Consider the following 17,648-nt stretch of genomic DNA (forward strand, 5'->3'; position numbering starts at 1 on the left):
AATTTAAAGTGACTATACGTGTGGTGTGTGGTATCCATCACTTAGAGAAAATGTGTTGTGCAGTGTTTGCTTAGGTAAGGCTTCACTGTCATTTTCCAAGAGTAGCGACGAATAACCGGCAATCTTGGTGTAATTCAGTAAATTGCAGAAAATGACCAGGTGTCGCCCATTTTTCATTTTATATATTTTTATATATACTGAATATAAAGACATGTGCTGTTCATGTGAAATAGCTCTCAAACTTCATGCAGGGAACTACCACTACTAGTAATGCATGCTGAGAACAACAGAGTAGAGGGAGATTTCAAAATGCACTTGAATAGGTTGCTTGGAAGTGACGAACACGCTTTCTTTCATTAGCACTATAACTCAGTCGTACGATCTTATGTCATGACCACTTTGTTGACAAACAATATTGAAAGTCATATTCATTTCTTGCTGAGTGATATCACTCAATAGACAACTACTAACAAATAAGTTCACATATCAGTGAAATTTCATTCCTTTCCAAATGCCACTACATATGTGCACTCAATCTAGAAAAAAAAACGCGCGTTTAGACTTCTACTTGATAACGAAAGTTAAACGCTGTGTTGTGCTGAAACATAACAAAGCAATTTGCATGAGGTGCTAAACGGCGTTCGACAACATAGAAGTTTAATGAAACAGCTATTGTTCGTTAAAGGGTAAAAACTCTTAATTGAGGTTAAAGAGTAACCTAAAGTAACAGTTTTTGGTAGACGTAGTCAAAACTCAATAGATAGCACTGTTCACCAGCGCCTGAGAAACAAAAGCTAGTAATGCGTGTGCCACCCCCCCCCCCCTACGCTTGCAAGTAATTCACGAGCCACCATTCCTCCAACCCATACTCACCGTATACGTCTGACAGCCACTCTATATCAACCATAAAACGTCTCTCGATGTTTTGAGCTGTGTATCGCCATATTTTTGGACGTGATCGCCATTCCTTCTGTGTCTAGCAAATTCTGGTATGAACTAAAGGCGGAACGGCAGCATTCAAACCTGTTTGTCAACACTTTCGTGGTATAAACTGGTTTCCGGACGACGGAGCGACTATGGGATAAATGAGAGTGCAGACGGTGGAATATGAATGCGACGCTTGCGAGCTTTTCAATCACCACTTGTGATGTGCGAATGACGAGTGTATCAATTGAAATATTTTGACCGTCTCAGGCACCACGTGTCAGAGCATGGCCTTGAAATGTGTGCGATGTTGTTACAATCATTTCTAGTCGATTTATTCATCTACGTTTCAAGAGTAAAAAAAATAACACATCGTTTGAGATTATGTCATTTAACAAGGGTGATATGTGGATCCAATGTTACATTATACTTCATGTTGATGGTTCCTAGGTTGTTTGTAAATAATTGCTCAGAATCTATAATAAAAATACATGAACAGTGTTCTGTCCAAGAGTGTTATTCTTGTAAGGTTGTTGAACTGCCAATATATTTTACACAATGCTAGCAGTTCGATACTGCAGACAGTGACACTAAATAACCAATATTAGCTTGTATGACTAAAGACAATCAAGAGCGACGGGCGTTGATACTTTTTCCATGGCTAAACTGATTGTGTACGCTATGCACTACGAGTTGAAAAAATATATTGCAAGCTTCCTTGACACCATGAGACTGAGTATAAGCAATATCTGTTTTCAAGCCGAGTATGCCGTGGTGGTGTTCGGCAACGCGTCCTACACTTGTATGGGGTATCAAAAGTTGCTTCACATACATAAAGGCTATATTGCTATGAACGATGAAGCAAGGCATGCCTTTTGATGTTGAGTATTTAGAGAAGCACGAAGTCATGCGTTATTATGTAAAACTACGATGACAACAAAGTACGAGTTATTGTTATCTAAAAGGTGAGTATATGCAGTATATGTAGATGCAGTGATAGCTAGTATGCGAACGTGGCTGTTCCATGTTATTGACCCTCTGCTGTCACATACAAGGCAACCCGATGACATAAATGAAGAGCACGATCGCAAAAACAGGCACACACGCGTTGATTTCGATCGAAACGTTGAATAACTCATACTTGTGCAACGCATGAACTGGTGTGGCAAACATAGCATAAGCGATGAAAGAAAAAGATCCTACAGCCCTGAAATGAGTCAAATATGAACAAGATACTCGTGAGGGAAGCATTAGGCAGACGAAAGGTCGCCCGATTATGCGATCTTTCATCGCAACTCGTGATGCAGTTCGTCTTCACCTAGCGATGGCTAGCGGTACAATGGACATTATGTTACTCTGCGCCGTCTGCGCAATCGGCCGACAGTGTTTATTCCTAATGAAACAGCAGCAATTCGAAGGTTGAACCTTCGCGGCATTGTCCCATCGCCGTAAACGACTTAGGTCGAAGGCGTATCGACGGGGTACAAATGGTCTTTTTCGTTTTAGAAACACAACGCGCATGACACAGACATTGACGTACACACGATTACGCAACATTCATACACTCGTGACATGAAGTTTCGGGTTTCGCTCGTTTAGGACTGTGTAGCTCTTATGTAAAACAATGAAAAGTGCTCTCTGTGAGTGTGCTTCTGTTGATGCGTAGCCACCCTTCGCTAATAGTCGCAACTCACGCGAACACATTACCGACAGAAGCAGTGTTTCAACTACCACCTACCCTGTGTGACGGCAATCCCTCATGTGTTGTAGCACAGATAAGCAGCCAGACTCTAACACACACACACACACACTCTCTCTCTCTCTCTCTCTCTCTCTGGCTCTAAACAGTCACGTACGATGACAGGCATGCTGCCCGAGTATGCAAGGTGACAGCAGCAAGCATGAGCAACGGAAGAGCTCCTGCAATGTTCCAGGCTTACCTGTAGCGGTAGAATTTGTTTTCGCTGGCGTAGCCGTTACCCGCTTTGCGGTACGTAAAGCACAAACGCATAGGTCAGCCGCAGCAGTATACCACACACTGCTGCTGCGGCACATTCCACTCTACAAGTAGCTGCTCTGAGTTTTTGCACGCACTGTGGTGTTAGAATGTTGCCGCGGGAAGGTTAGCTGTGTGATTGATTGATATGTGGGGTTTAACGTCCCAAAACCACCATATGAATATGAGAAACGCCGTATAGTGGAGGGCTTCGGAAATTTCGACCACCTGTGGTTCTTTAACATGCACCCAAATCTGAGCACATGGGCCTACAACATTTCTGCCCCCATCGGAAGTGCAGCCGCCGCAGCCGGGATTCGATCCCGCGACCTGCCGGTCAGCAGCCGAGTAGCTTAGCCACTAGACCACTGCGGCTGGGCAGGGCAGCTGCGTGTCCTTCGCCGGCGCGCTTCCCTAGGGGCGAGATGGTCAGCCTTATTTTAAGTGGTTCGGTGTACCAATCAGGCGAAATCGTGAGATGTATCATTAAACGCGAAAATTAAGCGTCGGTGGCGTCAACGCTGGTGATTCAAAACATCACGATATGATTACTTCAGAGATAGTCACATTTTGTGACGCAATCATAACGTGACGTTGTACGATGACGTCGTCTCCTGCTATTGTCGCTTTATTAGATGTGGGCCAATCTTGGAGACGTGAGCAGTGTGCGGGACACACGAGGACAAGGAACCGACGAGGATTAGCGCTGAATTGCAGCTGAAGTTTGTTAACAGGAACATGGAAAACAAGATAACACGTGATCACCGCTCATTCATTCGCACATGACTGCATACTTTGAAAGATAACCGAAAGTCGGAAAAAAGAAGCAATAAACAACAGGAAAACGCGAAAAGACATCAAGCAAAGCAGCCGGAGTACATCTAGCGGATCATTCCGGATGAAACAAGGTAACGTGTCTTGTTTGCTATCTGGGTTTAGTTTTTCATGTTAATGTTAATACATTTCAGTTGGAAGTCAGCCCCAGTCCCCGTCGGTTCCTTGTCATTCCTTTGTATCATGCGCTGTTCAGGTCACCGTGGAATGTTAGCTAGACCGTTCTCACATCTCGTTTTGACCATGAACGCAGGGAAAAACCGGGTGAGGTACAGAAAGATTTCGGTCGGGGCCGTAGGTGGATGAATACGTCGAACGAGAAGAAGAAGATGATGGCTTTAGCTTTCCGAGTTATCTTAGGCGAACGCGTCAAGAACCAGGTGAGTTTTTAACCGCTGAGTGTACCCATGCTTGGAAAAGAAAGGCAGTCTAGCACAAAGCCAGAATAAAAAAAAAACTTCCACGCCAAGCACACAAGAACGCACTGATGCGTTCTACTCTTTCATAGAGTTTCTTAATGTTATCTAGAGAGAACTCTAACGATGTGCGATCATTCAGCGACCATGGAAATGATGGGAAGTACACGGATTTTCCTAGTCGTCGTACTTGCGGGAATCACACTTGTGACTACGTTTATTGCTGTGTTTTGAAGAAAAGAACAAACCTTTTGGAACTTTGTGGCCCGATTTGAAATGGTAAAACCTAATAGATTAAGGTGGTGAAGTGCAACCGCTAAACATTTGCTGATTTATGTTCCGTGACTAACCAGCTCCAAGCCACGCGTACGCAAACGGAGCCAGAAGTACGAAGATTAGACAAATCCGTGTTGTATCCATCATTCCGATGCTTGCTGAAGCGCCGTGCGTGGCAGCTCCCATAGAAACTAGCGCCAGAGTTCCCTCCAGTGTATAGCAAATTGTGTGAATTCTTTACAGTGTGGAGTAGTTCAAGACCTTCTAATGAAAGTGAGTTTTTACGTGGTCCTGAACAATTCTCCTAATATCCACACGTGGCGAATACTTGCACTGGTCCTCGGGTAACTGTGGACTCGTTTCAATGGATGGTAAATAAGCAATATAATCACAGCGCTAAGTTCAATAATGCTTACTTTGTTTTTATATGAGTACGTTTACACCTGATTTCATACAACAGCCGAGTGGCATACAAGCGTCAAGGTAGAGCTTCGGATAAGCACAGTATACATGTTAACTTGAGTGCACCTCAAGTACTATGTGTCGCCGTGCTCCTTTCTCACGTTTTATGTTATTAGCCCTTAGCACGTGTCGATATTTTCTTGAAACGCTCCAGAATATCTGAGAGCTTCCAATTTCTTTGAAGATCAACGGATAAACTTAAGCGCACAAACGTGAACCGAGTTTATGCTTGAAAAACGCAGCTGCCAACAATAACGCTGAAATGTTTTATGGCCCATGTATAAGTGCCGACGCACCTTGCCGCAGATCACTTCATCGACGGCCGACGCTCAGTTCACCGTTCTCAGTGCACAGTGCGAATCGCCTGTAGCCTCACTGCATTCCTCGGGCAAAAGTTTGAGCAAATGAAAAAGTGTCATTTTAAAACCACCAACTGTGCCCTTCAATATCACAACCACGCGACAATATCAAAACACTAAAGGTATTCCATTAGGCACCTGGTATAGGACATTATTAAGGGGTTTTTAGAATCGTATGTGGTGTATAGTGCGTTTTATTTAGATGCCGTGAAGTATTGCACCTATACTTCAAATCGATTCACGAGGTCGAATTCGCTAGTTTTTCATTGTAAGCGTGTTTATTTGTTTCATTAGTCGAACAGCTTCACCTCTAATATGTTAAATGACATGGCTCACAACAGTTATACGAGCGCGCGAACTTCCTATTAAACATTTTCTGGCAACTCTCACCATGAAAGGAAAACCTGTGATTTGACGCCGCTGCTATGATCGTACCCATCGATTTCACTATCACTGAGTGCGCAGTCGGTACTTATTTTGGGAGACGCATTTGCATAGAAATTACAAACACCAATTGTTTTTTTAAGCTACACGGCAGCAGAGACACGTCAATAAAGCAAAAACGTGTGGAGAATTTGACACAATCGTAGCACGAAAGTAACAAATTAAAGACGTCGATTCTGCACTTCGAACAGTGAACGACGCCTTAAACGGCCATCCACGCTGCCGTCATTGTAACCATTGCGTTGCGTCTTTATTGGCTATGAACTACGATTCTTATAATTCTGTTCATAGATGTGTGTTTCCTTTCTCTCCATTAGTTCTTCTGCTTCTGCCTTTTTTTCATTGTTTGTTTGTTTCTTTCTTTCTTATATTCCAGACTTTGGCAGCCGCGACATCGACTGGCACGGTACACGTGGAGTTACGTTATTCGCGAATACGTGACGAATATTGAAGGTCATAAATAATGCCCTCCTGCGCGGCACACGTGGTAGTGCCCCCTTCGTGACATGGCTCGCAATGAGGAAGCGCATCGAAGCCGAGCTCGGCTCAGTGACGCTTGCCAGATGCGAAGCTGTCAACCTAGACTGGCACGAAAAAAAAAAGGTTGTGTGAGTCCCACCAGTGCTGGGAAGCCGTTGTGGCGCCTTTTCGGCGCTTTTCAGTGATAAAAAATATATGTACATAGTTTACCGGGCTCAATTTATCTACAACGATCATGCAACGCGAATAATTTTGAGTTTGCAAAGAAGGAGTTTCAATCGATGTCGTGAATATTGCGCAGCAAAGGTGAATGCGTCTGCAACGTGTTTTCCGGGTAGAGCGCATTGTGTTTCTTCGTGATATAAGCGGCCGTCACTGAAGATAATGTATGCGTTGTAGACACGCAGTGGCGTCGAGTCTTAGTTGTTCATCACTCTATGAAGAACACCATTCCGCATCGGAAACCATGGCATACCACGTATTTTTTTCGATAAACCATGTAAATTAGTCAGAACTTAAACGTCAAACAAGAAACTTCCGTTGGCTGTGACTGTGACTTGCCTCTCTTCCTCTCCGACTTTTCTTTCCCTTTCCCAGGGCGATGTAACCTACCGGGCAGAGTCCTGGCTAACCTTCCTGTCATTTTTTATATTTATTCTTATGCTGTACCTTGCATTCGATTGGCGCTGTCTGCCCTTTTCTTGATCGATTACTCTCAATGCATACGTGCCACAGGCCTCACGAAACAGCAACAGCGGCCTGAGACGCATGCCCGATATAACGCCTTGCGTGTAAAGCAGTGCTAGCCTCTGAAATGACCCCCGAAAGCGGACGGTTGGTGAAATACCTTTTACAGAAAAGTGGGCTGAACTCATCTAAAATTTGAGGGATGCTTGAGCTTCACATTCGAGATTAGAACGTAATTGCATAATTGGGCCTCGTGTGCGTCGGCCTAATAGGCCCCTAAACTGCCTCTTAAAATAAAAAAAATCACAGGATATCCACAGAGTGAATGATGATGAGTGGCACGAAGCGTCCATCTGTCCGTCCGTGCTTCTGTCCGTCTGTTTATCTGTCCGTGCCGTCCTTTCATTCTTGCTTTCATCCGTGAGTCCATTCATCCATCTGTCTGTCACTCACACTAGCGCCACCTGCTGAGTGAGACATACAACTAGGTAGTTACGAACTGGTCACAAACGTGCATAAACAAGCACACGGCTTTAGGAGCTTCACTCCTAAAAAGAGCGTTTCATTCGCTCCCGGCGATCCACCTCGCGGTACAATTGGTAACGTCAGCAGTTTGTTCACGTGACGCCAGTATGATATAATCTCTGGATTTATCAATATACGAGATATATGGGTCGGGAATGGTTTCGTACTCCGCTTTGCCTTGCAGTCGCATGCACGTTCTGCCTCGTATCGCTTGACTATCGTGTGAGATAAAGCGTTTTCACTTCGTCTTCTGCATTTGTGACTGCGCAACCAGAGAATGCAGCATGTAGTCAAAAGTGTGAAATTCTTACTGGCTTAATGCTTAACGCTAGCATTTTGCGTGTTTTACCAAGGAATGAGTTGCAAACAAGAGACATTGCTTAGAGGGAGGGTGGTGAAGGCGAGAAAGAAACTACTTTATCCCCTTGGAAGTCACGGTGTTTGGGGGCCCTTTAAACCATGTCGCAAGAAGCAATGCTTGTGCGAGCAACACAGGCTTTTCAAACCACATTGAAATGTCTACGGTGCGTGCAGTTGGGAAGTGCCCGCTACACCGTATTTCTTCCTTTTACAGATAGGCGATGTATAAAAACAGCAAGCATCCGTAAGGCGACACGTGCACCTGCACCCTTTTACAGGTAAGTAGCTTTTAAATCAACCGCTAGTTGCAAAGTTCACATGTTCCGACGGCTGGTGCAATTCTACGATCCTGCCCACGCAGTATTACGTGCATGAAAAAAACCCCTCCCACTACCTAACATTCTTATAGCGTTCTTCGCAAGGCAATTTTGAGCCCTCGCCGGGCTCTGGAGCTGAACCTCTGAGTGCTGCAATACCCGGGTTCGACTCTTAGTTGGACCAAATATTCTCTACCGTTATTTATTTGCGTCTGTGTTGAGTTTTCGATCACAGACGATGCCGACATCAGAATTTCTGTGAAACGAAGGTTGTAATGCTATCGCGTGGAATAAATTATTCATTGCTAAGGCAAAAAACACAGTCGATTACTTTTGTTTACTTTCTTCTCCCTTCATTCTTTCCTTACCTATGCCCTTTAATTCCACTACCCATCCCCGTGCACACCTGTGGAGGTGTCATCGTAAGAATAGACAGTTATGGGCGGCACTTTTCTCTTCCTTTCATTCACATAGTAGTAAGGCAAAAAAGGCTAAAAAAGGAAGCATTGAATACTTCTGAGTAATGTGACTCACAGGAAAAGTTGCTCGCACCTGATTGTTTTTTTGACTGCTCAGCACTTGTTAACACGTGAGCCGACAATAGGAGGAACAACGCAACGAGTCTACTTTCTCGACGTCTGTTGCAGACATTGCCATGAAAACCAAGACATCATCAATTTCTCTGGGTTTGTAGAGCTGTGATTTATTCACAGATTGCAGACTAGATGGCTGGCTATGTCATGAGAACTGGCACGTGCTGCGGCGAGCAAAGCTACATACTCTTGACTGATTGGCGTCGACATGGTTTTTCTCGATCGTGCTCAAACTCGGGAAGTTCTATTTCTTTTTACTGAGAATTGCAGTTTTGTCAAATTTACCCATGACATAAGAGCACTGGAAGTGGCCAGAGGTGGTGCAACAGACGAAACTTTTTTCACAAGCCGTCGCAGTGGTCAAGTGACTTTAGTGGTCGACTGTTCATCCACAGGTCGTGAGATGTAATCTCTGGCGCGGTGGCCGCGTTTTCGATGGAGTCTAAAGCGGTTGAGGCCCGTCTACTTCGATTTAGGAGCACGTTGAAAAACCCTATAAGAGGTCGAAATTTGCGTACCTCTCCATTATGGCATCTCTCATATTGGTATGGTTGTTTTGGGACGTTAAACTACAGCAACTATCATTGAAATTATCACAAGAAAGCACAGCGAAAAAAAAAATGGTGGAGTTTGCAGTAACCTATAAGCAAGCCTTGAAACAGAGAAACTTGACGATTCTAAGGATTAATCTGGTTGATTCGAGGTTGTTTCTTAGTGTTAGCAAGATATAGAGAGAGAAAACAAAACGAGGGAAAGGCAGGGAGGTTAGCCAGAAATTGCTACCCTGTACTAAAAGAAGAGAGAATGGAGAATAAAAATGGGAAATAAAGCGAAGACGAAATAGACGCGCGAAAAAGAAAAGAAAAAAAAGTGATGCAGGTTGTTTATAGGGTGCTCTCATGCCGTTGCTATTCTTGAGCTGGGGAATGCCAGCTAGTTTCCGCGTTGATTCTTAGCGCTGATAAGTTCTAGTTAGACCACACACTGTCACAGACACGACGCGGGCAAGTTGTAACTGACGTAGGACTTTCATCGCCTCGAGGACTTGTCGCCATTGCCTTTCCTGTTCGCTAGTACTTTGTCGTTGTACGTACTTGGCGTCTTCAGCTGGCCGTTGTCAGCGATGGGATAGATGTTACCTTCTACCTTTTTCGCGGAAGGTGGAAGTTGTAGGATTGTGGGAGCTGGTTGCCTCCTTCATTTTATTACGCTAGCGACTTTATGGACTCCCTCGGCTGGATTTCGCCACAGGGGTCAACGTCGGCGTCGTCATGAATCACCATTTATCTGTACTTATCTATATATATGAAAACGCAAGAAAGAAAAAAAATTATCCAGAAGAAGACTCCGGCGCGCGGAATGGAACTTCCGACCTCTGAATTGTGGGTGCGAAGTGTTATCCACTGAGCCACGAAGGAGCACATTCTTCAACGTTCAAACGGCAAGCTATTTGTGTTTACCACTTACCGCTGCCAAGGGGCATCTTAGGGAAATTTTTGTGTTTTCAGAATTACCAGCGAGATGGCGCAATGAGCGCGCGTCGCCAGATCACCACGAAGCGTCGGCGCGGGCTCTCATCTCCCACGCGTACTTTGCCCCGCGCAGAGAAGACGTTCACGCGTGCTCTCGCTTATCTCACGGTGGGGACAATCGTATGCCTATAAGCTTCCACCGGGAAAAAAATGTGTTGCAGTTACCGGGCGCACAAAGGTGACTGCAATCGTTCCACAGTCTCCGTTTGCGAAAAGAGCGTGCTTTTCAGCACAGCGAAGTAACAACTGAGATGCTCATTCGCGTTCATCTTGTACCTTTGAGTACGTTTCGTGCAACATTTGCGCGTGAGAAACGCGGTGCACGTTTCGATCTGCTTGCCATGCTTCGCGTGACCTTTCAAATTTGTTGTACGCTTTCATTGCTTCGTACTTGCAGCAAAGCTGTTACTTCTTTAGTAGTGCAATTTACTCAATTTCTTGGCTCATACCTGTTTATGATGATGATAGTTTTTTGTTTGGAACGAAGTGAAGAAGGTGAGAACCTTAGTGGCCAGGTTTCTCATTGTATACTGTCGTCACAGTGTGTCATGTAGTCACGGTTCATTTTGAAAGCGGGTATGCGCCACGATGGGTGTTGCAGAACTGGTCACCGGTTCACTAAGAATTACCAAAGCAACAGTTAGCCTATCAAGCAGCCGACGACATTAGCTGAACAAAAAACACCCAGAAGCCGGGCATATCGAAAAGAAGAAACGCCACTATCGTACGCGTGACTATTGTAGGCAATAAACTGATTTCACATCGCTTGCTGCGTGTGCGACTGCGCAAGGATAAATAGTTGCGTGTAGCCGAAAAGCGCCAAATCCCGACATGGCTGAACGCTTTGTGAACGTGTTTTATGCATATATGAGTGGCGACGAGGAGATGGCGCTTATAGAAAGGGTAGTGAGGGCGAGAAAGAAGCTGCTGTTTTGCCTTTGAACTCGGTTAGTTTGAGGGCCCTTTAAGAAAAAGCATACGTAATGCCAGCCACATCGGCTGTATGGCAATGCTAGCACAAGAGCCGAGCCTTTGGTAACGTCAACGATGACGGCGGGTCAACGTAGGTGCCGTGCATGAGATAAGGACGCAATCGTGCTCGTTCAATTTACTTGGCCCGCTTGTTCAGAAACAGATTGTTAGTCGCTGGGTTAGGCGTGCACAATTGCAGAAGGTGAACATGTGTGTACCGTTTATGCCAGTGACGTCGGTATCCACGTGGCAAACACGTCCGCTGAAGTGACGGCCAGCATAGCTCCATTTGGGGTGCGGTCCGTAGCTGGTACGTGCTCGGAGTGTTGCGCTGCCATCTAGGCGAGAGACATTCGCAAGTGAATGATGGTGGCGTGGAGCGCTGAAGACAGCTGGACCACTGACTACGTCGGAAACGGGAGAACTGAGGGACGGAGGAGTATGCGTAAGTGGCAAAACTTTCTTGCAGACTATTCGGTTTACGTTGAACTGTTCACTGTTATATTAAACTGTTCACTGTCTGTTAGTACTTGCGCTTCACGTTAACAGTACAATGCGAAAGCGTTTGGCCCGTTGCTGATCTGAACACGTGGCATCGTCAAGTAAAGCGAAGACAGCAACATCGAATGGAACAGATGAGCAAGTAAGGATGTTTACGCACACCAATGCAGTTCCAAATGCAGTATATGCTGAATTCTTAACGAACACGGTTTCGCTGCGATATGTTACATACCTTAAGTGACCGACGCGTGCGCTGTGGTTTATGTTTATTCTTACCTTCAAGGCTTAGGCACGTAGCGAAAGAAATCATCAGCCAAAACACTTCAGGTGTTTGCTGATGAGCACGCGATTCCCGGTGCGACACCCACCACACCGAAATATGCCGGCATTTTTCATTGTGTGTGGTCATTTTATTCGAGACTAGAGTAGCCCAGAGAAGTTGGTTTACCGCGTGAGATTGGAGATATTATTTCGCAGTCATAAATTATTCGTCATTCCTTGCACTGAGCTACATCGCAATAAAGCCAGCAATGAGCTCAAATGCGTGTTGCTTTGCATGATATCCTTTCTTACCAAATCAATGTTAACGGCTATTCTCTTTCGAAACACGGAAAACAAAAAAAATCCAAGGCATACATCCCCAGCGAAGTCACAACTTACGTGATCGGTCTTAGCGCAACCAGATAAATCGTTCGATTTTAAAGAAAAATGAACCGAAAAAAAATGCGAGGCAATGTTCACAAAACGGCGCGCTGAGTCAAGGAAAAAGAGAAGTGTGCTCCTTGCTCTTCTACGCAAAAAAATAAAAAAGGTTCGAAATGAAATTCTTGCCAGGCATAGAGGCTCGGTGATACCGTGGTGTCGACGAGCTACGCCATGCTCGCGCTCTCCTTTCCCGGGTAGCTCGCCATGTTCGTGCCTGTTTTGTCTGAGCGATGCGCGCGCTGACTTGTCGTGCGGGTGGTCGGCCATTTTTCTTTCCCTTACCCGTGCTCACGAGTGCTCGGTGCACGCAAGGACAAAACGAGCGGCGAGGATGGCGACAAATTTACGAGGCTAATTTCGCTCGACGAGCCGCGAGAGCCAACAGCGCCGCTGTCCCGTCCGCTACACGGCGGCTTTGGGGAGACACGCGAGCAGCGATGGCGGCGATGCGCTGGCAGCTGCGCCTGCAGAAATTACGAGAGCATTACAAAAACAAAAGAAGAGAAAAAAATGGAGCATGCTTAAACGAGTGAGTGAAGGTGTCTATATGTCTTGGTTAAGGAAAAGTGAAATAGGCAGCATGGCTGCCATAGTTTCTCACAATCATACCTAGAGCAAAATCTGGCGCTAGTGAGCTGCTGGATGAAAGGGAATGACGGGATATGTAAGCTCCGAACTCGACTCGGATTTGTGTACCTCGAGGACGCGTCTGGATTCACGTTAAAGGGATTGATTTCTTACTAAAAGAGCACGTAATAAGCTATTTATTTTTTGTCATTGCACAGAAACGCGCTTTATTTGACACTAGAACCTTCTACGTTGATGTACATTTTTACGAAGCGTAAGAAGTCACTAACGGCCGCTAAACTTGGCAGGCAGATGACAAAGCGAGTGTTCTTTCCGCCACGTTTATGTCGTCTGTTTCCTTCCTTCGCCGTTTGGTTGTGCCGTCAAGGTGAATGGACCTTTATTTCAGAATATAATGCGCGTGAATAAGATCCGCTTATAAACAGTGTGTTTTAGAGAATCTTTGTTTACGCAGACATATTCGCTTTTGAGCCGAAGCTTCGCTCAACACCAGCCAACACAAGCCTCGCAGTCACATATATCGTCATACCCAGCGCTCCAACATCGCCTTTTAAGAAATTCGCATAGGCGGTGGCCGGTACCACACTTACCTCTGGATAATTTTGAGAAACTCTATGATGGCCGCTTTCGCGATTCGCATCGGAAGGATTCTTGATGGAAAGTAGGCATAGAAAATAGCGAGGACGTAAGAAACCAAAAAGGAAAAGAGAATGCTGTATGTTGAAGTGTTTCGGGGCAAAGAGCAAACGCTACTGAACTGTAGAAACACACACAAAAAAAAAAAACAATAGCGATGCGCCTGGCTAAACTGTCGCACAAAAATGACAGGATGCTTCAGTGACAGGTAACGTAGGGTACAGGTGAAGGAACACCTGATTGTCGCGAGTAATGTTCGTGACTCTGGGAGGCGAAGAAACATTTTTGGCCGGCATTGACGCCCCCGTTGTTTCGATATGTATCTTTAGGTCGTGTTTACTCTGCTGTATTATGCCGCAGGTGTTTTCGTTGCGTCTGATAAATATCGTGTTTCAGATGCACAAAACCCTACGGCACCCTAATACTAGTGACTCAGTTAATAGCAAACATTTCCCCCATGCGGCTTAATTTCACAAATTTTTTTTCTTCCATGGCATAAAAAGTGCTGCATATGAGAACTGTACCGCACCATAATTGACACATAAAAAATGGTAGGGGCCGTGCAGGTACACACCTTAACTGAAATTATAAAGACATGTCTAAGTCCACACGCTGTCTTCAAGGCTCTCGTGCCGTCATTCTCAAGTCCATCAAGACGGGCTAATCGCAAGTGAAGGTGATGTTCTCGATGCAACGTTGTCAACAAAGGCATGCAATGCATTTAGGGAAAGGGAGCGCGAGGGAGGGAGGTTCTGGCGTGGAAAGTTAAAGAGAAGGGTCAGTCCTGCCCCCCACCCCCCATAGTCATACAAGTGGGTGGCAAGTCTGCCCTAAACTTGTTCTCAATAGAACCTGTCACGTCATTGGTATTGGTTAATCCTTAAGATTATGGGATGGCCACACGGTGTTTGACGACATTGGCGGTCGAGGACGACTAACGCTGCAATAAAAAAAAACCATTCACTTTTACCTCCGAAATGTCAAGGACTAGAGACAAAAGACAAGGACAAGAAAGATTCTTCCGTGCGCGCTAAAAAACGTTAATATACGAATACATAACAGCTCACCCAGCTATCACTTTTACTAGACAGGCTGTTGTCAAAAGCACTGGAGTGAGAGGAGGGGGGGATGAGGGGCAGATGAGGTGGGGAGGTTGCGCAATATTCGATCCTAATTAAGGACCCTGCGCACGCCTATGGTTGTCGAATGTTGTCGCTAGACTAAACTACCATTCTTCTGTGGCATTTGGGACTTCTTCTTTGACGTGTTCTTTCGCTTAATGACCTGCGTTACAAACAGCTGTGGTGACCGTTATTGACATCTTCGAACTCGACTGAAATGTTTGAAGTGACCCCGCACGTATCTCCAGAGAGTCACTTCAATAGCTAAAGGCCTTCTGCTTTTTGTAACAGGGGAGCTCTTCAAACCGAGCACTGGTCCGTGACTGGTGAACAGAAACGGTGATCATGAACCGGCACGAACTTCCTTAATTCTCTTCGTAATCTTAGTTCTCTCCCTGAATATGTGCACTGATATGTCCGGTGTGGTCTGGAAAAACTGATGAGAGAGGGAAGGAGCGCAGGTAGAAAAAAAAAGAGCGAGTAAAAAATAAATGGAAAGGAAAGAGATAAAATATTTAACAAAGGTTTGATAAAGTCTTCAATAAATTTTTCAAATATTCCCAGGCGAAAAAACAAAATTTCTGATGAGGTGGAACTTGATCCAGCTTTCCCACAATCATAAGACGAGCATTGCAAACTACTCACATATCCAGGTACTTTGTTTTATGGTGTTTATTTAACCTAGACAGGGCACCTGAAAGCCGTTCAATACAGAGAGGTCACTAATACGACCACCCTGCTCCTGTCGCGAACCAATGGCGAACTCGTAGAGCTAAAGAATTCGCGATCATTTCTAGGGCAAATGCATCAAGTAACGACCTTTTTCCATTGTACACTAGAATATTGATAAAAATAAACACCTCACCAATGCGATATACCAGTTTGGCTGAATTTTCACTTGCTCCTACGCATAAGTACAGGTCGGTTCACTGTTAGAGGGAACACGCGAGAGCGTGGCCTGCGCTCTGCGACGGCTGCAAACAGCACCATCGACCGACAATTGAAGAAAAGGCGTTCGCGTTCGGCGTCATCTATAGCCAAACAAGATAACGAGTCATGACCGGTAATCAAGCGCTGCTAAATTACTCTCCCTCTCCGCTCGCGCAAAGGGCGATGCCTGCAGTGCGTCGTCTTCTGCCTAAAAATCACAGCATATTTACGGAGTGCATGATGATGAGTGAGGCGAAGCGTCCGTCAGTCCGTCTGCGCCTCCGTCCGTCTGTTCTTACTTCCGTGCGTCCGTCTGTGTGACCGTCCGTGCATCCAACCTTCCGTCCCTGCGTTCGTCCTTGCGTCCGTCCGTCGATGCGTCTGTTCGTGCATCTGTCTGTCCTTCCGTCCATCATCTGTACGTCTTTCCATCCGTCCGTCCATCTAGTAAATACTCCAAGTACCACCATCTCTCAACTTTTCATTTTTAATTCTACATAAAGAAGTACCGCCATCCAGCGGAAACTCCAAGGACTAAACGAGAGGTGGCACGGCCGGGCTAGAGGAGTGGCACACGCACACTTTTTACGGCCTGCGCTTCGTGTCAAGTTCCTACCTTTCGACGCCGCTAGTTCATCGTAATGCAGCCCAACATCACTGTACTTTGCTAAAACCAAGGAGGGGACGCCCAGCGAGTTTAACGTGGCAACCTTTTCTGGTCAGATAGTGCTCAAAGTAAGTTCTGTTACTAGTTTTTATTTTTAGTAAGCATCAGACTCAAGGCAAATTTTATTGGAGATTATGTCACCGATACTCGTCTCTGTAGGTTAGTTCATCAGAAACAACTATCTTTATTTTTATTTATGATTAACGTGCGCAGGTTTCCTCCTCCATTCAATAGAGTATGTGCGTGCCGCTCCTCTAGTCCAGCCGTGGAGATGGCCACTGACTACTACTACTACGACGACGACTACTACATACACCGTGGACGCACGACCTACGGCTTAAGGAGCTTGACCCCTAAAAAGTTGAACGTGGTGTGCGAGCAAGGCGCAAGCTGCAGGCATTGTCCAACATCGCAAGTTGCGCGAGCGGCGAGGGAGTGTAATCTAGCAGCGCTAGACAACCGGCCATGAATGCTTATCTTGGCTGGCAATAGATGATTCCGAAAGCGAACAAGTTTTCCTTAGCTTTCGGCTGATGGTGCTGCATACAGCCGCCGCAGAGCGCAGGCCACATGCTCGCGTGTTCCCTGTAATGGTGGACTGACCTGTACATCTCTTAGCTGTGTGACCATTCTAATTAAGTAAATAAACTCTTGAGACAAGTATATACTCTGCGTTGCTCTGTGACACGGGTGTCTTCTACAGACTATGCGTTGAAAATAAACATGGCAAATGGTACGTCATTACAACTTGCTGACAAAATATATTGCACGTACGAGATATCAATTCAGCACAATGTCTTGCTGAAGTGCTCGCTTGAGCACATCAGAAAGAACGATGGAATCTCGGCAGTTTATCAGGCAGTGTTCAATAGCTTCGGACACATCACAGCGAGGACAGTTTATGGACGGCACGAAAATTTCTCTTGAACGAAGCCAAGGAGTCACATGCAAGATCTCGAAGTGTAATTTAAGCATACAACGTTTTTTTTTTTGTCGAAAGGGCAAAGAGAATCTTGCGCCTTTAACCTAGGACATATTTCGCTGGCCGTCTCAGGTGTTTTTTATGATAAAGAGGAAGCGGGAGGTATGGAAACATCGTCGTTATTAAATATTAGTGAAAAAGTGCGCGTGATATGGAAAGAAATACAAAGAAAAGCAAAGTAATGAAAAACTGAAAGAGCATGAGATCCAAACATCAAGAGCAAAAAGAGCAAAAGAGCAAAAAATCCAAACATAAGTACAATAAATAAGTAAACAAAATAAAAAATAAGTGTAACTAAAAGACGTGGGAAAATGCATACAAGATTGACAAAAAGGGACAAA

At 45.2% G+C, this 17,648-nt stretch overlaps 1 long non-coding RNA gene across 1 annotated transcript; it reads left to right on the forward strand.

Annotated features, from left to right (window-relative positions):
• Positions 1-11,466: 11,466 nt before the first annotated feature.
• On the forward strand, positions 11,467-16,990 carry LOC142788284 (uncharacterized). Its single transcript, XR_012889322.1, has 2 exons — positions 11,467-11,622; positions 16,539-16,990. It is a non-coding gene; the product is annotated as an uncharacterized LOC142788284 (long non-coding RNA).
• Positions 16,991-17,648: the final 658 nt, after the last annotated feature.

Source organism: Rhipicephalus microplus, unplaced genomic scaffold (genome assembly GCF_043290135.1).
Source record: "Rhipicephalus microplus isolate Deutch F79 unplaced genomic scaffold, USDA_Rmic scaffold_52, whole genome shotgun sequence".
NCBI classification, from domain to species: domain Eukaryota; kingdom Metazoa; phylum Arthropoda; class Arachnida; order Ixodida; family Ixodidae; genus Rhipicephalus; species Rhipicephalus microplus.